Source organism: Phyllobates terribilis, unplaced genomic scaffold (assembly GCF_046119375.1).
Source record: "Phyllobates terribilis strain yellow unplaced genomic scaffold, ASM4611937v1 Scaffold_5__5_contigs__length_657084704, whole genome shotgun sequence".
Taxonomy (NCBI): Eukaryota; Metazoa; Chordata; class Amphibia; order Anura; family Dendrobatidae; genus Phyllobates; species Phyllobates terribilis.
This window is the reverse complement of record NW_027362765.1, coordinates 76,661,961-76,683,755: the sequence shown is the minus strand read 5'-3', so window position 1 is coordinate 76,683,755 and position 21,795 is coordinate 76,661,961. Positions and strand designations below refer to the sequence as shown.

General features: G+C 44.8%; 17 non-coding genes across 17 annotated transcripts; all 17 read left to right on the top strand.

Annotated features, from left to right (window-relative positions):
- The first annotated feature begins 206 nt into the window (after positions 1-206).
- LOC141151350 (U2 spliceosomal RNA) lies at positions 207-397 on the top strand. The gene has a single exon (XR_012247035.1). It is a non-coding gene; the product is annotated as a U2 spliceosomal RNA (small nuclear RNA).
- Positions 398-1,512: 1,115 nt separating this feature from the next.
- LOC141151349 (U2 spliceosomal RNA) lies at positions 1,513-1,703 on the top strand. The gene has a single exon (XR_012247034.1). It is a non-coding gene; the product is annotated as a U2 spliceosomal RNA (small nuclear RNA).
- Positions 1,704-2,818: 1,115 nt separating this feature from the next.
- On the top strand, positions 2,819-3,009 carry LOC141151341 (U2 spliceosomal RNA). The gene has a single exon (XR_012247028.1). It is a non-coding gene; the product is annotated as a U2 spliceosomal RNA (small nuclear RNA).
- Positions 3,010-4,124: 1,115 nt separating this feature from the next.
- Positions 4,125-4,315, top strand: LOC141151330 (U2 spliceosomal RNA). The gene has a single exon (XR_012247017.1). It is a non-coding gene; the product is annotated as a U2 spliceosomal RNA (small nuclear RNA).
- Positions 4,316-5,430: 1,115 nt separating this feature from the next.
- On the top strand, positions 5,431-5,621 carry LOC141151319 (U2 spliceosomal RNA). Its single transcript, XR_012247006.1, has one exon. It is a non-coding gene; the product is annotated as a U2 spliceosomal RNA (small nuclear RNA).
- A 1,118-nt stretch (positions 5,622-6,739) lies between these two features.
- On the top strand, positions 6,740-6,930 carry LOC141151308 (U2 spliceosomal RNA). The gene has a single exon (XR_012247001.1). It is a non-coding gene; the product is annotated as a U2 spliceosomal RNA (small nuclear RNA).
- A 1,115-nt stretch (positions 6,931-8,045) lies between these two features.
- Positions 8,046-8,236, top strand: LOC141151296 (U2 spliceosomal RNA). The gene has a single exon (XR_012246999.1). It is a non-coding gene; the product is annotated as a U2 spliceosomal RNA (small nuclear RNA).
- A 1,115-nt stretch (positions 8,237-9,351) lies between these two features.
- LOC141151285 (U2 spliceosomal RNA) lies at positions 9,352-9,542 on the top strand. Its single transcript, XR_012246998.1, has one exon. It is a non-coding gene; the product is annotated as a U2 spliceosomal RNA (small nuclear RNA).
- A 1,115-nt stretch (positions 9,543-10,657) lies between these two features.
- Positions 10,658-10,848, top strand: LOC141151274 (U2 spliceosomal RNA). Its single transcript, XR_012246997.1, has one exon. It is a non-coding gene; the product is annotated as a U2 spliceosomal RNA (small nuclear RNA).
- Positions 10,849-11,963: 1,115 nt separating this feature from the next.
- LOC141151261 (U2 spliceosomal RNA) lies at positions 11,964-12,154 on the top strand. The gene has a single exon (XR_012246995.1). It is a non-coding gene; the product is annotated as a U2 spliceosomal RNA (small nuclear RNA).
- A 1,115-nt stretch (positions 12,155-13,269) lies between these two features.
- On the top strand, positions 13,270-13,460 carry LOC141151250 (U2 spliceosomal RNA). The gene has a single exon (XR_012246994.1). It is a non-coding gene; the product is annotated as a U2 spliceosomal RNA (small nuclear RNA).
- A 1,115-nt stretch (positions 13,461-14,575) lies between these two features.
- LOC141151238 (U2 spliceosomal RNA) lies at positions 14,576-14,766 on the top strand. Its single transcript, XR_012246993.1, has one exon. It is a non-coding gene; the product is annotated as a U2 spliceosomal RNA (small nuclear RNA).
- A 1,115-nt stretch (positions 14,767-15,881) lies between these two features.
- On the top strand, positions 15,882-16,072 carry LOC141151227 (U2 spliceosomal RNA). The gene has a single exon (XR_012246992.1). It is a non-coding gene; the product is annotated as a U2 spliceosomal RNA (small nuclear RNA).
- Positions 16,073-17,187: 1,115 nt separating this feature from the next.
- LOC141151216 (U2 spliceosomal RNA) lies at positions 17,188-17,378 on the top strand. The gene has a single exon (XR_012246991.1). It is a non-coding gene; the product is annotated as a U2 spliceosomal RNA (small nuclear RNA).
- Positions 17,379-18,493: 1,115 nt separating this feature from the next.
- LOC141151204 (U2 spliceosomal RNA) lies at positions 18,494-18,684 on the top strand. The gene has a single exon (XR_012246990.1). It is a non-coding gene; the product is annotated as a U2 spliceosomal RNA (small nuclear RNA).
- Positions 18,685-19,799: 1,115 nt separating this feature from the next.
- On the top strand, positions 19,800-19,990 carry LOC141151192 (U2 spliceosomal RNA). Its single transcript, XR_012246989.1, has one exon. It is a non-coding gene; the product is annotated as a U2 spliceosomal RNA (small nuclear RNA).
- Positions 19,991-21,105: 1,115 nt separating this feature from the next.
- LOC141151181 (U2 spliceosomal RNA) lies at positions 21,106-21,296 on the top strand. The gene has a single exon (XR_012246988.1). It is a non-coding gene; the product is annotated as a U2 spliceosomal RNA (small nuclear RNA).
- Positions 21,297-21,795: the final 499 nt, after the last annotated feature.

Below are 21,795 nucleotides of genomic sequence, written 5' to 3'. Positions count from 1 at the left end.
GGGGGTGAAGGTGCTGTGTTTAAAGAGGTGGAGTTATGCAGATCTAAAACGCGTGGATTGCAGCAGCAGCAAGCCGAAAAGTGCAGGCATGTAAGGGATCTAGAGGTTGACAACATGTCTTCTTAACGGGAGTCCAGGAGCTCATCTCCACAAATGGACTTTTTAGGATCCTTGGGTGGCTCCGTAGTTTGAAACCAATTCTGGTTATCGCTTCTCGGCCTTTTGGCTAAGATCAAGTGTAGTATCTGTTCTTATCAGTTTAATATCTGATACGTCCCCTATCTGGGGACCATATATTAAATGGATTTTTAGAACAGGGAGATGGAAAAAGAGCTTGCTCTGTCCACTCCACGCATTGACCTGGTATTGCAGTATCTCCAGGACCGGTGCACCCCTTCTTTAATGCAGTTTCTAAAATCAGAAAGAATTGAATTCAATGTTTTTTGTTCATTTTGCTTGTTTGTCGGATTTTGGGATGGACTCTTTGGCTTTGCTTTTCTTCTCCTCATTGGATTTTTCATGTTCAAAGTTGCAGAAGCCAGATTACAAGCTCATTTTGGTTCAACTTCAGCAACTGTGCATTGCATTGCCATGTAATGTGATGCAATGCTATCTTTCTAGCTCTCCCTTTTTACTTCCTTTTGGATAAACAGACATATTAGGCAAGCATTTTGGAGCTTTCACCTAAATAACTACAGGTGGTGAGATAAGCTGCACAATATAATTGACCTTTCAGTATATTGTTGCACACACACCATCTATTTAGCAAATGCCCTTGTTATCAACAGCAGCCTTTTAAACTCACCTGAGCTAACAGGTATGTGCGCTGGTTACTCTGCTGCGCTTAAAATTTCTTTTTTGGTTTGCTACAATGCCTTTTCTGAAACGTTGTCTCCTTCTGCTGGAACACTGACTTCTTTCATTTAATGCCTGCAGACTATAAAAGAGAACCCAACCCAAAAAGTTTGGTTGATTAGTCTGTGGCATTCTGTTAAACTGTTGCTTATGGCGGTCTCTGTGAGCTTCTCAGCGACATTCAGCCAGCCAGGTATCCTGCCTGCAGTAGATGGAATGTGGCAATGGAACGCTGGCTGCGCGTGTCATAATAGGCTCTGAGCCTTTATATACCTGTGCACAGCAGCAGCCACCTTCAGTCTGCTGCTGGACAGCCAGCAGCAGCAGCAGCAGGAGAGGTATGTAATCAGGAGCCCTCCTGCTAAGGGTAGACAGCTGCTCGTTCCACCCCACCCCCCGCCTTAATTTGTTCTCCTCCCTTCCAACGGTGTTGAGGCGGGTGGGAACAGCAGGGGGTGAAGGTGCTGTGTTTAAAGAGGTGGAGTTATGCAGATCTAAAACGCGTGGATTGCAGCAGCAGCAAGCCGAAAAGTGCAGGCATGTAAGGGATCTAGAGGTTGACAACATGTCTTCTTAACGGGAGTCCAGGAGCTCATCTCCACAAATGGACTTTTCAGGATCCTTGGGTGGCTCCGTAGTTTGAAACCAATTCTGCTTATCGCTTCTCGGCCTTTTGGCTAAGATCAAGTGTAGTATCTGTTCTTATCAGTTTAATATCTGATACGTCCCCTATCTGGGGACCATATATTAAATGGATTTTTAGAACAGGGAGATGGAAAAAGAGCTTGCTCTGTCCACTCCACGCATTGACCTGGTATTGCAGTATCTCCAGGACCGGTGCACCCCTTCTTTAATGCAGTTTCTAAAATCAGAAAGAATTGAATTCAATGTTTTTTGTTCATTTTGCTTGTTTGTCGGATTTTGGGATGGACTCTTTGGCTTTGCTTTTCTTCTCCTCATTGGATTTTTCATGTTCAAAGTTGCAGAAGCCAGATTACAAGCTCATTTTGGTTCAACTTCAGCAACTGTGCATTGCATTGCCATGTAATGTGATGCAATGCTATCTTTCTAGCTCTCCCTTTTTACTTCCTTTTGGATAAACAGACATATTAGGCAAGCATTTTGGAGCTTTCACCTAAATAACTACAGGTGGTGAGATAAGCTGCACAATATAATTGACCTTTCAGTATATTGTTGCACACACACCATCTATTTAGCAAATGCCCTTGTTATCAACAGCAGCCTTTTAAACTCACCTGAGCTAACAGGTATGTGCGCTGGTTACTCTGCTGCGCTTAAAATTTCTTTTTTGGTTTGCTACAATGCCTTTTCTGAAACGTTGTCTCCTTCTGCTGGAACACTGACTTCTTTCATTTAATGCCTGCAGACTATAAAAGAGAACCCAACCCAAAAAGTTTGGTTGATTAGTCTGTGGCATTCTGTTAAACTGTTGCTTATGGCGGTCTCTGTGAGCTTCTCAGCGACATTCAGCCAGCCAGGTATCCTGCCTGCAGTAGATGGAATGTGGCAATGGAACGCTGGCTGCGCGTGTCATAATAGGCTCTGAGCCTTTATATACCTGTGCACAGCAGCAGCCACCTTCAGTCTGCTGCTGGACAGCCAGCAGCAGCAGCAGCAGGAGAGGTATGTAATCAGGAGCCCTCCTGCTAAGGGTAGACAGCTGCTCGTTCCACCCCACCCCCCGCCTTAATTGGTTCTCCTCCCTTCCAACGGTGTTGAGGCGGGTGGGAACAGCAGGGGGTGAAGGTGCTGTGTTTAAAGAGGTGGAGTTATGCAGATCTAAAACGCGTGGATTGCAGCAGCAGCAAGCCGAAAAGTGCAGGCATGTAAGGGATCTAGAGGTTGACAACATGTCTTCTTAACGGGAGTCCAGGAGCTCATCTCCACAAATGGACTTTTCAGGATCCTTGGGTGGCTCCGTAGTTTGAAACCAATTCTGGTTATCGCTTCTCGGCCTTTTGGCTAAGATCAAGTGTAGTATCTGTTCTTATCAGTTTAATATCTGATACGTCCCCTATCTGGGGACCATATATTAAATGGATTTTTAGAACAGGGAGATGGAAAAAGAGCTTGCTCTGTCCACTCCACGCATTGACCTGGTATTGCAGTATCTCCAGGACCGGTGCACCCCTTCTTTAATGCAGTTTCTAAAATCAGAAAGAATTGAATTCAATGTTTTTTGTTCATTTTGCTTGTTTGTCGGATTTTGGGATGGACTCTTTGGCTTTGCTTTTCTTCTCCTCATTGGATTTTTCATGTTCAAAGTTGCAGAAGCCAGATTACAAGCTCATTTTGGTTCAACTTCAGCAACTGTGCATTGCATTGCCATGTAATGTGATGCAATGCTATCTTTCTAGCTCTCCCTTTTTACTTCCTTTTGGATAAACAGACATATTAGGCAAGCATTTTGGAGCTTTCACCTAAATAACTACAGGTGGTGAGATAAGCTGCACAATATAATTGACCTTTCAGTATATTGTTGCACACACACCATCTATTTAGCAAATGCCCTTGTTATCAACAGCAGCCTTTTAAACTCACCTGAGCTAACAGGTATGTGCGCTGGTTACTCTGCTGCGCTTAAAATTTCTTTTTTGGTTTGCTACAATGCCTTTTCTGAAACGTTGTCTCCTTCTGCTGGAACACTGACTTCTTTCATTTAATGCCTGCAGACTATAAAAGAGAACCCAACCCAAAAAGTTTGGTTGATTAGTCTGTGGCATTCTGTTAAACTGTTGCTTATGGCGGTCTCTGTGAGCTTCTCAGCGACATTCAGCCAGCCAGGTATCCTGCCTGCAGTAGATGGAATGTGGCAATGGAACGCTGGCTGCGCGTGTCATAATAGGCTCTGAGCCTTTATATACCTGTGCACAGCAGCAGCCACCTTCAGTCTGCTGCTGGACAGCCAGCAGCAGCAGCAGCAGGAGAGGTATGTAATCAGGAGCCCTCCTGCTAAGGGTAGACAGCTGCTCGTTCCACCCCACCCCCCGCCTTAATTGGTTCTCCTCCCTTCCAACGGTGTTGAGGCGGGTGGGAACAGCAGGGGGTGAAGGTGCTGTGTTTAAAGAGGTGGAGTTATGCAGATCTAAAACGCGTGGATTGCAGCAGCAGCAAGCCGAAAAGTGCAGGCATGTAAGGGATCTAGAGGTTGACAACATGTCTTCTTAACGGGAGTCCAGGAGCTCATCTCCACAAATGGACTTTTCAGGATCCTTGGGTGGCTCCGTAGTTTGAAACCAATTCTGGTTATCGCTTCTCGGCCTTTTGGCTAAGATCAAGTGTAGTATCTGTTCTTATCAGTTTAATATCTGATACGTCCCCTATCTGGGGACCATATATTAAATGGATTTTTAGAACAGGGAGATGGAAAAAGAGCTTGCTCTGTCCACTCCACGCATTGACCTGGTATTGCAGTATCTCCAGGACCGGTGCACCCCTTCTTTAATGCAGTTTCTAAAATCAGAAAGAATTGAATTCAATGTTTTTTGTTCATTTTGCTTGTTTGTCGGATTTTGGGATGGACTCTTTGGCTTTGCTTTTCTTCTCCTCATTGGATTTTTCATGTTCAAAGTTGCAGAAGCCAGATTACAAGCTCATTTTGGTTCAACTTCAGCAACTGTGCATTGCATTGCCATGTAATGTGATGCAATGCTATCTTTCTAGCTCTCCCTTTTTACTTCCTTTTGGATAAACAGACATATTAGGCAAGCATTTTGGAGCTTTCACCTAAATAACTACAGGTGGTGAGATAAGCTGCACAATATAATTGACCTTTCAGTATATTGTTGCACACACACCATCTATTTAGCAAATGCCCTTGTTATCAACAGCAGCCTTTTAAACTCACCTGAGCTAACAGGTATGTGCGCTGGTTACTCTGCTGCGCTTAAAATTTCTTTTTTGGTTTGCTACAATGCCTTTTCTGAAACGTTGTCTCCTTCTGCTGGAACACTGACTTCTTTCATTTAATGCCTGCAGACTATAAAAGAGAACCCAACCCAAAAAGTTTGGTTGATTAGTCTGTGGCTTTCTGTTAAACTGTTGCTTATGGCGGTCTCTGTGAGCTTCTCAGCGACATTCAGCCAGCCAGGTATCCTGCCTGCAGTAGATGGAATGTGGCAATGGAACGCTGGCTGCGCGTGTCATAATAGGCTCTGAGCCTTTATATACCTGTGCACAGCAGCAGCCACCTTCAGTCTGCTGCTGGACAGCCAGCAGCAGCAGCAGCAGGAGAGGTATGTAATCAGGAGCCCTCCTGCTAAGGGTAGACAGCTGCTCGTTCCACCCCACCCCCCGCCTTAATTGGTTCTCCTCCCTTCCAACGGTGTTGAGGCGGGTGGGAACAGCAGGGGGTGATGGTGCTGTGTTTAAAGAGGTGGAATTATGCAGATCTAAAACGCGTGGATTGCAGCAGCAGCAAGCCGAAAAGTGCAGGCATGTAAGGGATCTAGAGGTTGACAACATGTCTTCTTAACGGGAGTCCAGGAGCTCATCTCCACAAATGGACTTTACAGGATCCTTGGGTGGCTCCGTAGTTTGAAACCAATTCTGGTTATCGCTTCTCGGCCTTTTGGCTAAGATCAAGTGTAGTATCTGTTCTTATCAGTTTAATATCTGATACGTCCCCTATCTGGGGACCATATATTAAATGGATTTTTAGAACAGGGAGATGGAAAAAGAGCTTGCTCTGTCCACTCCACGCATTGACCTGGTATTGCAGTATCTCCAGGACCGGTGCACCCCTTCTTTAATGCAGTTTCTAAAATCAGAAAGAATTGAATTCAATGTTTTTTGTTCATTTTGCTTGTTTGTCGGATTTTGGGATGGACTCTTTGGCTTTGCTTTTCTTCTCCTCATTGGATTTTTCATGTTCAAAGTTGCAGAAGCCAGATTACAAGCTCATTTTGGTTCAACTTCAGCAACTGTGCATTGCATTGCCATGTAATGTGATGCAATGCTATCTTTCTAGCTCTCCCTTTTTACTTCCTTTTGGATAAACAGACATATTAGGCAAGCATTTTGGAGCTTTCACCTAAATAACTACAGGTGGTGAGATAAGCTGCACAATATAATTGACCTTTCAGTATATTGTTGCACACACACCATCTATTTAGCAAATGCCCTTGTTATCAACAGCAGCCTTTTAAACTCACCTGAGCTAACAGGTATGTGCGCTGGTTACTCTGCTGCGCTTAAAATTTCTTTTTTGGTTTGCTACAATGCCTTTTCTGAAACGTTGTCTCCTTCTGCTGGAACACTGACTTCTTTCATTTAATGCCTGCAGACTATAAAAGAGAACCCAACCCAAAAAGTTTGGTTGATTAGTCTGTGGCATTCTGTTAAACTGTTGCTTATGGCGGTCTCTGTGAGCTTCTCAGCGACATTCAGCCAGCCAGGTATCCTGCCTGCAGTAGATGGAATGTGGCAATGGAACGCTGGCTGCGCGTGTCATAATAGGCTCTGAGCCTTTATATACCTGTGCACAGCAGCAGCCACCTTCAGTCTGCTGCTGGACAGCCAGCAGCAGCAGCAGCAGCAGGAGAGGTATGTAATCAGGAGCCCTCCTGCTAAGGGTAGACAGCTGCTCGTTCCACCCCACCCCCCGCCTTAATTGGTTCTCCTCCCTTCCAACGGTGTTGAGGCGGGTGGGAACAGCAGGGGGTGAAGGTGCTGTGTTTAAAGAGGTGGAGTTATGCAGATCTAAAACGCGTGGATTGCAGCAGCAGCAAGCCGAAAAGTGCAGGCATGTAAGGGATCTAGAGGTTGACAACATGTCTTCTTAACGGGAGTCCAGGAGCTCATCTCCACAAATGGACTTTTCAGGATCCTTGGGTGGCTCCGTAGTTTGAAACCAATTCTGGTTATCGCTTCTCGGCCTTTTGGCTAAGATCAAGTGTAGTATCTGTTCTTATCAGTTTAATATCTGATACGTCCCCTATCTGGGGACCATATATTAAATGGATTTTTAGAACAGGGAGATGGAAAAAGAGCTTGCTCTGTCCACTCCACGCATTGACCTGGTATTGCAGTATCTCCAGGACCGGTGCACCCCTTCTTTAATGCAGTTTCTAAAATCAGAAAGAATTGAATTCAATGTTTTTTGTTCATTTTGCTTGTTTGTCGGATTTTGGGATGGACTCTTTGGCTTTGCTTTTCTTCTCCTCATTGGATTTTTCATGTTCAAAGTTGCAGAAGCCAGATTACAAGCTCATTTTGGTTCAACTTCAGCAACTGTGCATTGCATTGCCATGTAATGTGATGCAATGCTATCTTTCTAGCTCTCCCTTTTTACTTCCTTTTGGATAAACAGACATATTAGGCAAGCATTTTGGAGCTTTCACCTAAATAACTACAGGTGGTGAGATAAGCTGCACAATATAATTGACCTTTCAGTATATTGTTGCACACACACCATCTATTTAGCAAATGCCCTTGTTATCAACAGCAGCCTTTTAAACTCACCTGAGCTAACAGGTATGTGCGCTGGTTACTCTGCTGCGCTTAAAATTTCTTTTTTGGTTTGCTACAATGCCTTTTCTGAAACGTTGTCTCCTTCTGCTGGAACACTGACTTCTTTCATTTAATGCCTGCAGACTATAAAAGAGAACCCAACCCAAAAAGTTTGGTTGATTAGTCTGTGGCATTCTGTTAAACTGTTGCTTATGGCGGTCTCTGTGAGCTTCTCAGCGACATTCAGCCAGCCAGGTATCCTGCCTGCAGTAGATGGAATGTGGCAATGGAACGCTGGCTGCGCGTGTCATAATAGGCTCTGAGCCTTTATATACCTGTGCACAGCAGCAGCCACCTTCAGTCTGCTGCTGGACAGCCAGCAGCAGCAGCAGCAGGAGAGGTATGTAATCAGGAGCCCTCCTGCTAAGGGTAGACAGCTGCTCGTTCCACCCCACCCCCCGCCTTAATTGGTTCTCCTCCCTTCCAACGGTGTTGAGGCGGGTGGGAACAGCAGGGGGTGAAGGTGCTGTGTTTAAAGAGGTGGAGTTATGCAGATCTAAAACGCGTGGATTGCAGCAGCAGCAAGCCGAAAAGTGCAGGCATGTAAGGGATCTAGAGGTTGACAACATGTCTTCTTAACGGGAGTCCAGGAGCTCATCTCCACAAATGGACTTTTCAGGATCCTTGGGTGGCTCCGTAGTTTGAAACCAATTCTGGTTATCGCTTCTCGGCCTTTTGGCTAAGATCAAGTGTAGTATCTGTTCTTATCAGTTTAATATCTGATACGTCCCCTATCTGGGGACCATATATTAAATGGATTTTTAGAACAGGGAGATGGAAAAAGAGCTTGCTCTGTCCACTCCACGCATTGACCTGGTATTGCAGTATCTCCAGGACCGGTGCACCCCTTCTTTAATGCAGTTTCTAAAATCAGAAAGAATTGAATTCAATGTTTTTTGTTCATTTTGCTTGTTTGTCGGATTTTGGGATGGACTCTTTGGCTTTGCTTTTCTTCTCCTCATTGGATTTTTCATGTTCAAAGTTGCAGAAGCCAGATTACAAGCTCATTTTGGTTCAACTTCAGCAACTGTGCATTGCATTGCCATGTAATGTGATGCAATGCTATCTTTCTAGCTCTCCCTTTTTACTTCCTTTTGGATAAACAGACATATTAGGCAAGCATTTTGGAGCTTTCACTTAAATAACTACAGGTGGTGAGATAAGCTGCACAATATAATTGACCTTTCAGTATATTGTTGCACACACACCATCTATTTAGCAAATGCCCTTGTTATCAACAGCAGCCTTTTAAACTCACCTGAGCTAACAGGTATGTGCGCTGGTTACTCTGCTGCGCTTAAAATTTATTTTTTGGTTTGCTACAATGCCTTTTCTGAAACGTTGTCTCCTTCTGCTGGAACACTGACTTCTTTCATTTAATGCCTGCAGACTATAAAAGAGAACCCAACCCAAAAAGTTTGGTTGATTAGTCTGTGGCATTCTGTTAAACTGTTGCTTATGGCGGTCTCTGTGAGCTTCTCAGCGACATTCAGCCAGCCAGGTATCCTGCCTGCAGTAGACGGAATGTGGCAATGGAACGCTGGCTGCGCGTGTCATAATAGGCTCTGAGCCTTTATATACCTGTGCACAGCAGCAGCCACCTTCAGTCTGCTGCTGGACAGCCAGCAGCAGCAGCAGCAGGAGAGGTATGTAATCAGGAGCCCTCCTGCTAAGGGTAGACAGCTGCTCGTTCCACCCCACCCCCCGCCTTAATTGGTTCTCCTCCCTTCCAACGGTGTTGAGGCGGGTGGGAACAGCAGGGGGTGAAGGTGCTGTGTTTAAAGAGGTGGAGTTATGCAGATCTAAAACGCGTGGATTGCAGCAGCAGCAAGCCGAAAAGTGCAGGCATGTAAGGGATCTAGAGGTTGACAACATGTCTTCTTAACGGGAGTCCAGGAGCTCATCTCCACAAATGGACTTTTCAGGATCCTTGGGTGGCTCCGTAGTTTGAAACCAATTCTGGTTATCGCTTCTCGGCCTTTTGGCTAAGATCAAGTGTAGTATCTGTTCTTATCAGTTTAATATCTGATACGTCCCCTATCTGGGGACCATATATTAAATGGATTTTTAGAACAGGGAGATGGAAAAAGAGCTTGCTCTGTCCACTCCACGCATTGACCTGGTATTGCAGTATCTCCAGGACCGGTGCACCCCTTCTTTAATGCAGTTTCTAAAATCAGAAAGAATTGAATTCAATGTTTTTTGTTCATTTTGCTTGTTTGTCGGATTTTGGGATGGACTCTTTGGCTTTGCTTTTCTTCTCCTCATTGGATTTTTCATGTTCAAAGTTGCAGAAGCCAGATTACAAGCTCATTTTGGTTCAACTTCAGCAACTGTGCATTGCATTGCCATGTAATGTGATGCAATGCTATCTTTCTAGCTCTCCCTTTTTACTTCCTTTTGGATAAACAGACATATTAGGCAAGCATTTTGGAGCTTTCACCTAAATAACTACAGGTGGTGAGATAAGCTGCACAATATAATTGACCTTTCAGTATATTGTTGCACACACACCATCTATTTAGCAAATGCCCTTGTTATCAACAGCAGCCTTTTAAACTCACCTGAGCTAACAGGTATGTGCGCTGGTTACTCTGCTGCGCTTAAAATTTATTTTTTGGTTTGCTACAATGCCTTTTCTGAAACGTTGTCTCCTTCTGCTGGAACACTGACTTCTTTCATTTAATGCCTGCAGACTATAAAAGAGAACCCAACCCAAAAAGTTTGGTTGATTAGTCTGTGGCATTCTGTTAAACTGTTGCTTATGGCGGTCTCTGTGAGCTTCTCAGCGACATTCAGCCAGCCAGGTATCCTGCCTGCAGTAGACGGAATGTGGCAATGGAACGCTGGCTGCGCGTGTCATAATAGGCTTTGAGCCTTTATATACCTGTGCACAGCAGCAGCCACCTTCAGTCTGCTGCTGGACAGCCAGCAGCAGCAGCAGCAGGAGAGGTATGTAATCAGGAGCCCTCCTGCTAAGGGTAGACAGCTGCTCGTTCCACCCCACCCCCCGCCTTAATTGGTTCTCCTCCCTTCCAACGGTGTTGAGGCGGGTGGGAACAGCAGGGGGTGAAGGTGCTGTGTTTAAAGAGGTGGAGTTATGCAGATCTAAAACGCGTGGATTGCAGCAGCAGCAAGCCGAAAAGTGCAGGCATGTAAGGGATCTAGAGGTTGACAACATGTCTTCTTAACGGGAGTCCAGGAGCTCATCTCCACAAATGGACTTTTCAGGATCCTTGGGTGGCTCCGTAGTTTGAAACCAATTCTGGTTATCGCTTCTCGGCCTTTTGGCTAAGATCAAGTGTAGTATCTGTTCTTATCAGTTTAATATCTGATACGTCCCCTATCTGGGGACCATATATTAAATGGATTTTTAGAACAGGGAGATGGAAAAAGAGCTTGCTCTGTCCACTCCACGCATTGACCTGGTATTGCAGTATCTCCAGGACCGGTGCACCCCTTCTTTAATGCAGTTTCTAAAATCAGAAAGAATTGAATTCAATGTTTTTTGTTCATTTTGCTTGTTTGTCGGATTTTGGGATGGACTCTTTGGCTTTGCTTTTCTTCTCCTCATTGGATTTTTCATGTTCAAAGTTGCAGAAGCCAGATTACAAGCTCATTTTGGTTCAACTTCAGCAACTGTGCATTGCATTGCCATGTAATGTGATGCAATGCTATCTTTCTAGCTCTCCCTTTTTACTTCCTTTTGGATAAACAGACATATTAGGCAAGCATTTTGGAGCTTTCACTTAAATAACTACAGGTGGTGAGATAAGCTGCACAATATAATTGACCTTTCAGTATATTGTTGCACACACACCATCTATTTAGCAAATGCCCTTGTTATCAACAGCAGCCTTTTAAACTCACCTGAGCTAACAGGTATGTGCGCTGGTTACTCTGCTGCGCTTAAAATTTATTTTTTGGTTTGCTACAATGCCTTTTCTGAAACGTTGTCTCCTTCTGCTGGAACACTGACTTCTTTCATTTAATGCCTGCAGACTATAAAAGAGAACCCAACCCAAAAAGTTTGGTTGATTAGTCTGTGGCATTCTGTTAAACTGTTGCTTATGGCGGTCTCTGTGAGCTTCTCAGCGACATTCAGCCAGCCAGGTATCCTGCCTGCAGTAGACGGAATGTGGCAATGGAACGCTGGCTGCGCGTGTCATAATAGGCTCTGAGCCTTTATATACCTGTGCACAGCAGCAGCCACCTTCAGTCTGCTGCTGGACAGCCAGCAGCAGCAGCAGCAGGAGAGGTATGTAATCAGGAGCCCTCCTGCTAAGGGTAGACAGCTGCTCGTTCCACCCCACCCCCCGCCTTAATTGGTTCTCCTCCCTTCCAACGGTGTTGAGGCGGGTGGGAACAGCAGGGGGTGAAGGTGCTGTGTTTAAAGAGGTGGAGTTATGCAGATCTAAAACGCGTGGATTGCAGCAGCAGCAAGCCGAAAAGTGCAGGCATGTAAGGGATCTAGAGGTTGACAACATGTCTTCTTAACGGGAGTCCAGGAGCTCATCTCCACAAATGGACTTTTCAGGATCCTTGGGTGGCTCCGTAGTTTGAAACCAATTCTGGTTATCGCTTCTCGGCCTTTTGGCTAAGATCAAGTGTAGTATCTGTTCTTATCAGTTTAATATCTGATACGTCCCCTATCTGGGGACCATATATTAAATGGATTTTTAGAACAGGGAGATGGAAAAAGAGCTTGCTCTGTCCACTCCACGCATTGACCTGGTATTGCAGTATCTCCAGGACCGGTGCACCCCTTCTTTAATGCAGTTTCTAAAATCAGAAAGAATTGAATTCAATGTTTTTTGTTCATTTTGCTTGTTTGTCGGATTTTGGGATGGACTCTTTGGCTTTGCTTTTCTTCTCCTCATTGGATTTTTCATGTTCAAAGTTGCAGAAGCCAGATTACAAGCTCATTTTGGTTCAACTTCAGCAACTGTGCATTGCATTGCCATGTAATGTGATGCAATGCTATCTTTCTAGCTCTCCCTTTTTACTTCCTTTTGGATAAACAGACATATTAGGCAAGCATTTTGGAGCTTTCACTTAAATAACTACAGGTGGTGAGATAAGCTGCACAATATAATTGACCTTTCAGTATATTGTTGCACACACACCATCTATTTAGCAAATGCCCTTGTTATCAACAGCAGCCTTTTAAACTCACCTGAGCTAACAGGTATGTGCGCTGGTTACTCTGCTGCGCTTAAAATTTATTTTTTGGTTTGCTACAATGCCTTTTCTGAAACGTTGTCTCCTTCTGCTGGAACACTGACTTCTTTCATTTAATGCCTGCAGACTATAAAAGAGAACCCAACCCAAAAAGTTTGGTTGATTAGTCTGTGGCATTCTGTTAAACTGTTGCTTATGGCGGTCTCTGTGAGCTTCTCAGCGACATTCAGCCAGCCAGGTATCCTGCCTGCAGTAGACGGAATGTGGCAATGGAACGCTGGCTGCGCGTGTCATAATAGGCTCTGAGCCTTTATATACCTGTGCACAGCAGCAGCCACCTTCAGTCTGCTGCTGGACAGCCAGCAGCAGCAGCAGCAGGAGAGGTATGTAATCAGGAGCCCTCCTGCTAAGGGTAGACAGCTGCTCGTTCCACCCCACCCCCCGCCTTAATTGGTTCTCCTCCCTTCCAACGGTGTTGAGGCGGGTGGGAACAGCAGGGGGTGAAGGTGCTGTGTTTAAAGAGGTGGAGTTATGCAGATCTAAAACGCGTGGATTGCAGCAGCAGCAAGCCGAAAAGTGCAGGCATGTAAGGGATCTAGAGGTTGACAACATGTCTTCTTAACGGGAGTCCAGGAGCTCATCTCCACAAATGGACTTTTCAGGATCCTTGGGTGGCTCCGTAGTTTGAAACCAATTCTGGTTATCGCTTCTCGGCCTTTTGGCTAAGATCAAGTGTAGTATCTGTTCTTATCAGTTTAATATCTGATACGTCCCCTATCTGGGGACCATATATTAAATGGATTTTTAGAACAGGGAGATGGAAAAAGAGCTTGCTCTGTCCACTCCACGCATTGACCTGGTATTGCAGTATCTCCAGGACCGGTGCACCCCTTCTTTAATGCAGTTTCTAAAATCAGAAAGAATTGAATTCAATGTTTTTTGTTCATTTTGCTTGTTTGTCGGATTTTGGGATGGACTCTTTGGCTTTGCTTTTCTTCTCCTCATTGGATTTTTCATGTTCAAAGTTGCAGAAGCCAGATTACAAGCTCATTTTGGTTCAACTTCAGCAACTGTGCATTGCATTGCCATGTAATGTGATGCAATGCTATCTTTCTAGCTCTCCCTTTTTACTTCCTTTTGGATAAACAGACATATTAGGCAAGCATTTTGGAGCTTTCACCTAAATAACTACAGGTGGTGAGATAAGCTGCACAATATAATTGACCTTTCAGTATATTGTTGCACACACACCATCTATTTAGCAAATGCCCTTGTTATCAACAGCAGCCTTTTAAACTCACCTGAGCTAACAGGTATGTGCGCTGGTTACTCTGCTGCGCTTAAAATTTCTTTTTTGGTTTGCTACAATGCCTTTTCTGAAACGTTGTCTCCTTCTGCTGGAACACTGACTTCTTTCATTTAATGCCTGCAGACTATAAAAGAGAACCCAACCCAAAAAGTTTGGTTGATTAGTCTGTGGCATTCTGTTAAACTGTTGCTTATGGCGGTCTCTGTGAGCTTCTCAGCGACATTCAGCCAGCCAGGTATCCTGCCTGCAGTAGATGGAATGTGGCAATGGAACGCTGGCTGCGCGTGTCATAATAGGCTCTGAGCCTTTATATACCTGTGCACAGCAGCAGCCACCTTCAGTCTGCTGCTGGACAGCCAGCAGCAGCAGCAGCAGGAGAGGTATGTAATCAGGAGCCCTCCTGCTAAGGGTAGACAGCTGCTCGTTCCACCCCACCCCCCGCCTTAATTGGTTCTCCTCCCTTCCAACGGTGTTGAGGCGGGTGGGAACAGCAGGGGGTGAAGGTGCTGTGTTTAAAGAGGTGGAGTTATGCAGATCTAAAACGCGTGGATTGCAGCAGCAGCAAGCCGAAAAGTGCAGGCATGTAAGGGATCTAGAGGTTGACAACATGTCTTCTTAACGGGAGTCCAGGAGCTCATCTCCACAAATGGACTTTTCAGGATCCTTGGGTGGCTCCGTAGTTTGAAACCAATTCTGGTTATCGCTTCTCGGCCTTTTGGCTAAGATCAAGTGTAGTATCTGTTCTTATCAGTTTAATATCTGATACGTCCCCTATCTGGGGACCATATATTAAATGGATTTTTAGAACAGGGAGATGGAAAAAGAGCTTGCTCTGTCCACTCCACGCATTGACCTGGTATTGCAGTATCTCCAGGACCGGTGCACCCCTTCTTTAATGCAGTTTCTAAAATCAGAAAGAATTGAATTCAATGTTTTTTGTTCATTTTGCTTGTTTGTCGGATTTTGGGATGGACTCTTTGGCTTTGCTTTTCTTCTCCTCATTGGATTTTTCATGTTCAAAGTTGCAGAAGCCAGATTACAAGCTCATTTTGGTTCAACTTCAGCAACTGTGCATTGCATTGCCATGTAATGTGATGCAATGCTATCTTTCTAGCTCTCCCTTTTTACTTCCTTTTGGATAAACAGACATATTAGGCAAGCATTTTGGAGCTTTCACCTAAATAACTACAGGTGGTGAGATAAGCTGCACAATATAATTGACCTTTCAGTATATTGTTGCACACACACCATCTATTTAGCAAATGCCCTTGTTATCAACAGCAGCCTTTTAAACTCACCTGAGCTAACAGGTATGTGCGCTGGTTACTCTGCTGCGCTTAAAATTTCTTTTTTGGTTTGCTACAATGCCTTTTCTGAAACGTTGTCTCCTTCTGCTGGAACACTGACTTCTTTCATTTAATGCCTGCAGACTATAAAAGAGAACCCAACCCAAAAAGTTTGGTTGATTAGTCTGTGGCATTCTGTTAAACTGTTGCTTATGGCGGTCTCTGTGAGCTTCTCAGCGACATTCAGCCAGCCAGGTATCCTGCCTGCAGTAGACGGAATGTGGCAATGGAACGCTGGCTGCGCGTGTCATAATAGGCTTTGAGCCTTTATATACCTGTGCACAGCAGCAGCCACCTTCAGTCTGCTGCTGGACAGCCAGCAGCAGCAGCAGCAGGAGAGGTATGTAATCAGGAGCCCTCCTGCTAAGGGTAGACAGCTGCTCGTTCCACCCCACCCCCCGCCTTAATTGGTTCTCCTCCCTTCCAACGGTGTTGAGGCGGGTGGGAACAGCAGGGGGTGAAGGTGCTGTGTTTAAAGAGGTGGAGTTATGCAGATCTAAAACGCGTGGATTGCAGCAGCAGCAAGCCGAAAAGTGCAGGCATGTAAGGGATCTAGAGGTTGACAACATGTCTTCTTAACGGGAGTCCAGGAGCTCATCTCCACAAATGGACTTTTCAGGATCCTTGGGTGGCTCCGTAGTTTGAAACCAATTCTGGTTATCGCTTCTCGGCCTTTTGGCTAAGATCAAGTGTAGTATCTGTTCTTATCAGTTTAATATCTGATACGTCCCCTATCTGGGGACCATATATTAAATGGATTTTTAGAACAGGGAGATGGAAAAAGAGCTTGCTCTGTCCACTCCACGCATTGACCTGGTATTGCAGTATCTCCAGGACCGGTGCACCCCTTCTTTAATGCAGTTTCTAAAATCAGAAAGAATTGAATTCAATGTTTTTTGTTCATTTTGCTTGTTTGTCGGATTTTGGGATGGACTCTTTGGCTTTGCTTTTCTTCTCCTCATTGGATTTTTCATGTTCAAAGTTGCAGAAGCCAGATTACAAGCTCATTTTGGTTCAACTTCAGCAACTGTGCATTGCATTGCCATGTAATGTGATGCAATGCTATCTTTCTAGCTCTCCCTTTTTACTTCCTTTTGGATAAACAGACATATTAGGCAAGCATTTTGGAGCTTTCACCTAAATAACTACAGGTGGTGAGATAAGCTGCACAATATAATTGACCTTTCAGTATATTGTTGCACACACACCATCTATTTAGCAAATGCCCTTGTTATCAACAGCAGCCTTTTAAACTCACCTGAGCTAACAGGTATGTGCGCTGGTTACTCTGCTGCGCTTAAAATTTCTTTTTTGGTTTGCTACAATGCCTTTTCTGAAACGTTGTCTCCTTCTGCTGGAACACTGACTTCTTTCATTTAATGCCTGCAGACTATAAAAGAGAACCCAACCCAAAAAGTTTGGTTGATTAGTCTGTGGCATTCTGTTAAACTGTTGCTTATGGCGGTCTCTGTGAGCTTCTCAGCGACATTCAGCCAGCCAGGTATCCTGCCTGCAGTAGACGGAATGTGGCAATGGAACGCTGGCTGCGCGTGTCATAATAGGCTCTGAGCCTTTATATACCTGTGCACAGCAGCAGCCACCTTCAGTCTGCTGCTGGACAGCCAGCAGCAGCAGCAGCAGGAGAGGTATGTAATCAGGAGCCCTCCTGCTAAGGGTAGACAGCTGCTCGTTCCACCCCACCCCCCGCCTTAATTGGTTCTCCTCCCTTCCAACGGTGTTGAGGCGGGTGGGAACAGCAGGGGGTGAAGGTGCTGTGTTTAAAGAGGTGGAGTTATGCAGATCTAAAACGCGTGGATTGCAGCAGCAGCAAGCCGAAAAGTGCAGGCATGTAAGGGATCTAGAGGTTGACAACATGTCTTCTTAACGGGAGTCCAGGAGCTCATCTCCACAAATGGACTTTTCAGGATCCTTGGGTGGCTCCGTAGTTTGAAACCAATTCTGGTTATCGCTTCTCGGCCTTTTGGCTAAGATCAAGTGTAGTATCTGTTCTTATCAGTTTAATATCTGATACGTCCCCTATCTGGGGACCATATATTAAATGGATTTTTAGAACAGGGAGATGGAAAAAGAGCTTGCTCTGTCCACTCCACGCATTGACCTGGTATTGCAGTATCTCCAGGACCGGTGCACCCCTTCTTTAATGCAGTTTCTAAAATCAGAAAGAATTGAATTCAATGTTTTTTGTTCATTTTGCTTGTTTGTCGGATTTTGGGATGGACTCTTTGGCTTTGCTTTTCTTCTCCTCATTGGATTTTTCATGTTCAAAGTTGCAGAAGCCAGATTACAAGCTCATTTTGGTTCAACTTCAGCAACTGTGCATTGCATTGCCATGTAATGTGATGCAATGCTATCTTTCTAGCTCTCCCTTTTTACTTCCTTTTGGATAAACAGACATATTAGGCAAGCATTTTGGAGCTTTCACCTAAATAACTACAGGTGGTGAGATAAGCTGCACAATATAATTGACCTTTCAGTATATTGTTGCACACACACCATCTATTTAGCAAATGCCCTTGTTATCAACAGCAGCCTTTTAAACTCACCTGAGCTAACAGGTATGTGCGCTGGTTACTCTGCTGCGCTTAAAATTTCTTTTTTGGTTTGCTACAATGCCTTTTCTGAAACGTTGTCTCCTTCTGCTGGAACACTGACTTCTTTCATTTAATGCCTGCAGACTATAAAAGAGAACCCAACCCAAAAAGTTTGGTTGATTAGTCTGTGGCATTCTGTTAAACTGTTGCTTATGGCGGTCTCTGTGAGCTTCTCAGCGACATTCAGCCAGCCAGGTATCCTGCCTGCAGTAGACGGAATGTGGCAATGGAACGCTGGCTGCGCGTGTCATAATAGGCTCTGAGCCTTTATATACCTGTGCACAGCAGCAGCCACCTTCAGTCTGCTGCTGGACAGCCAGCAGCAGCAGCAGCAGGAGAGGTATGTAATCAGGAGCCCTCCTGCTAAGGGTAGACAGCTGCTCGTTCCACCCCACCCCCCGCCTTAATTGGTTCTCCTCCCTTCCAACGGTGTTGAGGCGGGTGGGAACAGCAGGGGGTGAAGGTGCTGTGTTTAAAGAGGTGGAGTTATGCAGATCTAAAACGCGTGGATTGCAGCAGCAGCAAGCCGAAAAGTGCAGGCATGTAAGGGATCTAGAGGTTGACAACATGTCTTCTTAACGGGAGTCCAGGAGCTCATCTCCACAAATGGACTTTTCAGGATCCTTGGGTGGCTCCGTAGTTTGAAACCAATTCTGGTTATCGCTTCTCGGCCTTTTGGCTAAGATCAAGTGTAGTATCTGTTCTTATCAGTTTAATATCTGATACGTCCCCTATCTGGGGACCATATATTAAATGGATTTTTAGAACAGGGAGATGGAAAAAGAGCTTGCTCTGTCCACTCCACGCATTGACCTGGTATTGCAGTATCTCCAGGACCGGTGCACCCCTTCTTTAATGCAGTTTCTAAAATCAGAAAGAATTGAATTCAATGTTTTTTGTTCATTTTGCTTGTTTGTCGGATTTTGGGATGGACTCTTTGGCTTTGCTTTTCTTCTCCTCATTGGATTTTTCATGTTCAAAGTTGCAGAAGCCAGATTACAAGCTCATTTTGGTTCAACTTCAGCAACTGTGCATTGCATTGCCATGTAATGTGATGCAATGCTATCTTTCTAGCTCTCCCTTTTTACTTCCTTTTGGATAAACAGACATATTAGGCAAGCATTTTGGAGCTTTCACCTAAATAACTACAGGTGGTGAGATAAGCTGCACAATATAATTGACCTTTCAGTATATTGTTGCACACACACCATCTATTTAGCAAATGCCCTTGTTATCAACAGCAGCCTTTTAAACTCACCTGAGCTAACAGGTATGTGCGCTGGTTACTCTGCTGCGCTTAAAATTTCTTTTTTGGTTTGCTACAATGCCTTTTCTGAAACGTTGTCTCCTTCTGCTGGAACACTGACTTCTTTCATTTAATGCCTGCAGACTATAAAAGAGAACCCAACCCAAAAAGTTTGGTTGATTAGTCTGTGGCATTCTGTTAAACTGTTGCTTATGGCGGTCTCTGTGAGCTTCTCAGCGACATTCAGCCAGCCAGGTATCCTGCCTGCAGTAGATGGAATGTGGCAATGGAACGCTGGCTGCGCGTGTCATAATAGGCTCTGAGCCTTTATATACCTGTGCACAGCAGCAGCCACCTTCAGTCTGCTGCTGGACAGCCAGCAGCAGCAGCAGCAGGAGAGGTATGTAATCAGGAGCCCTCCTGCTAAGGGTAGACAGCTGCTCGTTCCACCCCACCCCCCGCCTTAATTGGTTCTCCTCCCTTCCAACGGTGTTGAGGCGGGTGGGAACAGCAGGGGGTGAAGGTGCTGTGTTTAAAGAGGTGGAGTTATGCAGATCTAAAACGCGTGGATTGCAGCAGCAGCAAGCCGAAAAGTGCAGGCATGTAAGGGATCTAGAGGTTGACAACATGTCTTCTTAACGGGAGTCCAGGAGCTCATCTCCACAAATGGACTTTTCAGGATCCTTGGGTGGCTCCGTAGTTTGAAACCAATTCTGGTTATCGCTTCTCGGCCTTTTGGCTAAGATCAAGTGTAGTATCTGTTCTTATCAGTTTAATATCTGATACGTCCCCTATCTGGGGACCATATATTAAATGGATTTTTAGAACAGGGAGATGGAAAAAGAGCTTGCTCTGTCCACTCCACGCATTGACCTGGTATTGCAGTATCTCCAGGACCGGTGCACCCCTTCTTTAATGCAGTTTCTAAAATCAGAAAGAATTGAATTCAATGTTTTTTGTTCATTTTGCTTGTTTGTCGGATTTTGGGATGGACTCTTTGGCTTTGCTTTTCTTCTCCTCATTGGATTTTTCATGTTCAAAGTTGCAGAAGCCAGATTACAAGCTCATTTTGGTTCAACTTCAGCAACTGTGCATTGCATTGCCATGTAATGTGATGCAATGCTATCTTTCTAGCTCTCCCTTTTTACTTCCTTTTGGATAAACAGACATATTAGGCAAGCATTTTGGAGCTTTCACCTAAATAACTACAGGTGGTGAGATAAGCTGCACAATATAATTGACCTTTCAGTATATTGTTGCACACACACCATCTATTTAGCAAATGCCCTTGTTATCAACAGCAGCCTTTTAAACTCACCTGAGCTAACAGGTATGTGCGCTGGTTACTCTGCTGCGCTTAAAATTTCTTTTTTGGTTTGCTACAATGCCTTTTCTGAAACGTTGTCTCCTTCTGCTGGAACACTGACTTCTTTCATTTAATGCCTGCAGACTATAAAAGAGAACCCAACCCAAAAAGTTTGGTTGATTAGTCTGTGGCATTCTGTTAAACTGTTGCTTATGGCGGTCTCTGTGAGCTTCTCAGCGACATTCAGCCAGCCAGGTATCCTGCCTGCAGTAGATGGAATGTGGCAATGGAACGCTGGCTGCGCGTGTCATAATAGGCTCTGAGCCTTTATATACCTGTGCACAGCAGCAGCCACCTTCAGTCTGCTGCTGGACAGCCAGCAGCAGCAGCAGCAGGAGAGGTATGTAATCAGGAGCCCTCCTGCTAAGGGTAGACAGCTGCTCGTTCCACCCCACCCCCCGCCTTAATTGGTTCTCCTCCCTTCCAACGGTGTTGAGGCGGGTGGGAACAGCAGGGGGTGAAGGTGCTGTGTTTAAAGAGGTGGAGTTATGCAGATCTAAAACGCGTGGATTGCAGCAGCAGCAAGCCGAAAAGTGCAGGCATGTAAGGGATCTAGAGGTTGACAACATGTCTTCTTAACGGGAGTCCAGGAGCTCATCTCCACAAATGGACTTTTCAGGATCCTTGGGTGGCTCCGTAGTTTGAAACCAATTCTGGTTATCGCTTCTCGGCCTTTTGGCTAAGATCAAGTGTAGTATCTGTTCTTATCAGTTTAATATCTGATACGTCCCCTATCTGGGGACCATATATTAAATGGATTTTTAGAACAGGGAGATGGAAAAAGAGCTTGCTCTGTCCACTCCACGCATTGACCTGGTATTGCAGTATCTCCAGGACCGGTGCACCCCTTCTTTAATGCAGTTTCTAAAATCAGAAAGAATTGAATTCAATGTTTTTTGTTCATTTTGCTTGTTTGTCGGATTTTGGGATGGACTCTTTGGCTTTGCTTTTCTTCTCCTCATTGGATTTTTCATGTTCAAAGTTGCAGAAGCCAGATTACAAGCTCATTTTGGTTCAACTTCAGCAACTGTGCATTGCATTGCCATGTAATGTGATGCAATGCTATCTTTCTAGCTCTCCCTTTTTACTTCCTTTTGGATAAACAGACATATTAGGCAAGCATTTTGGAGCTTTCACCTAAATAACTACAGGTGGTGAGATAAGCTGCACAATATAATTGACCTTTCAGTATATTGTTGCACACACACCATCTATTTAGCAAATGCCCTTGTTATCAACAGCAGCCTTTTAAACTCACCTGAGCTAACAGGTATGTGCGCTGGTTACTCTGCTGCGCTTAAAATTTCTTTTTTGGTTTGCTACAATGCCTTTTCTGAAACGTTGTCTCC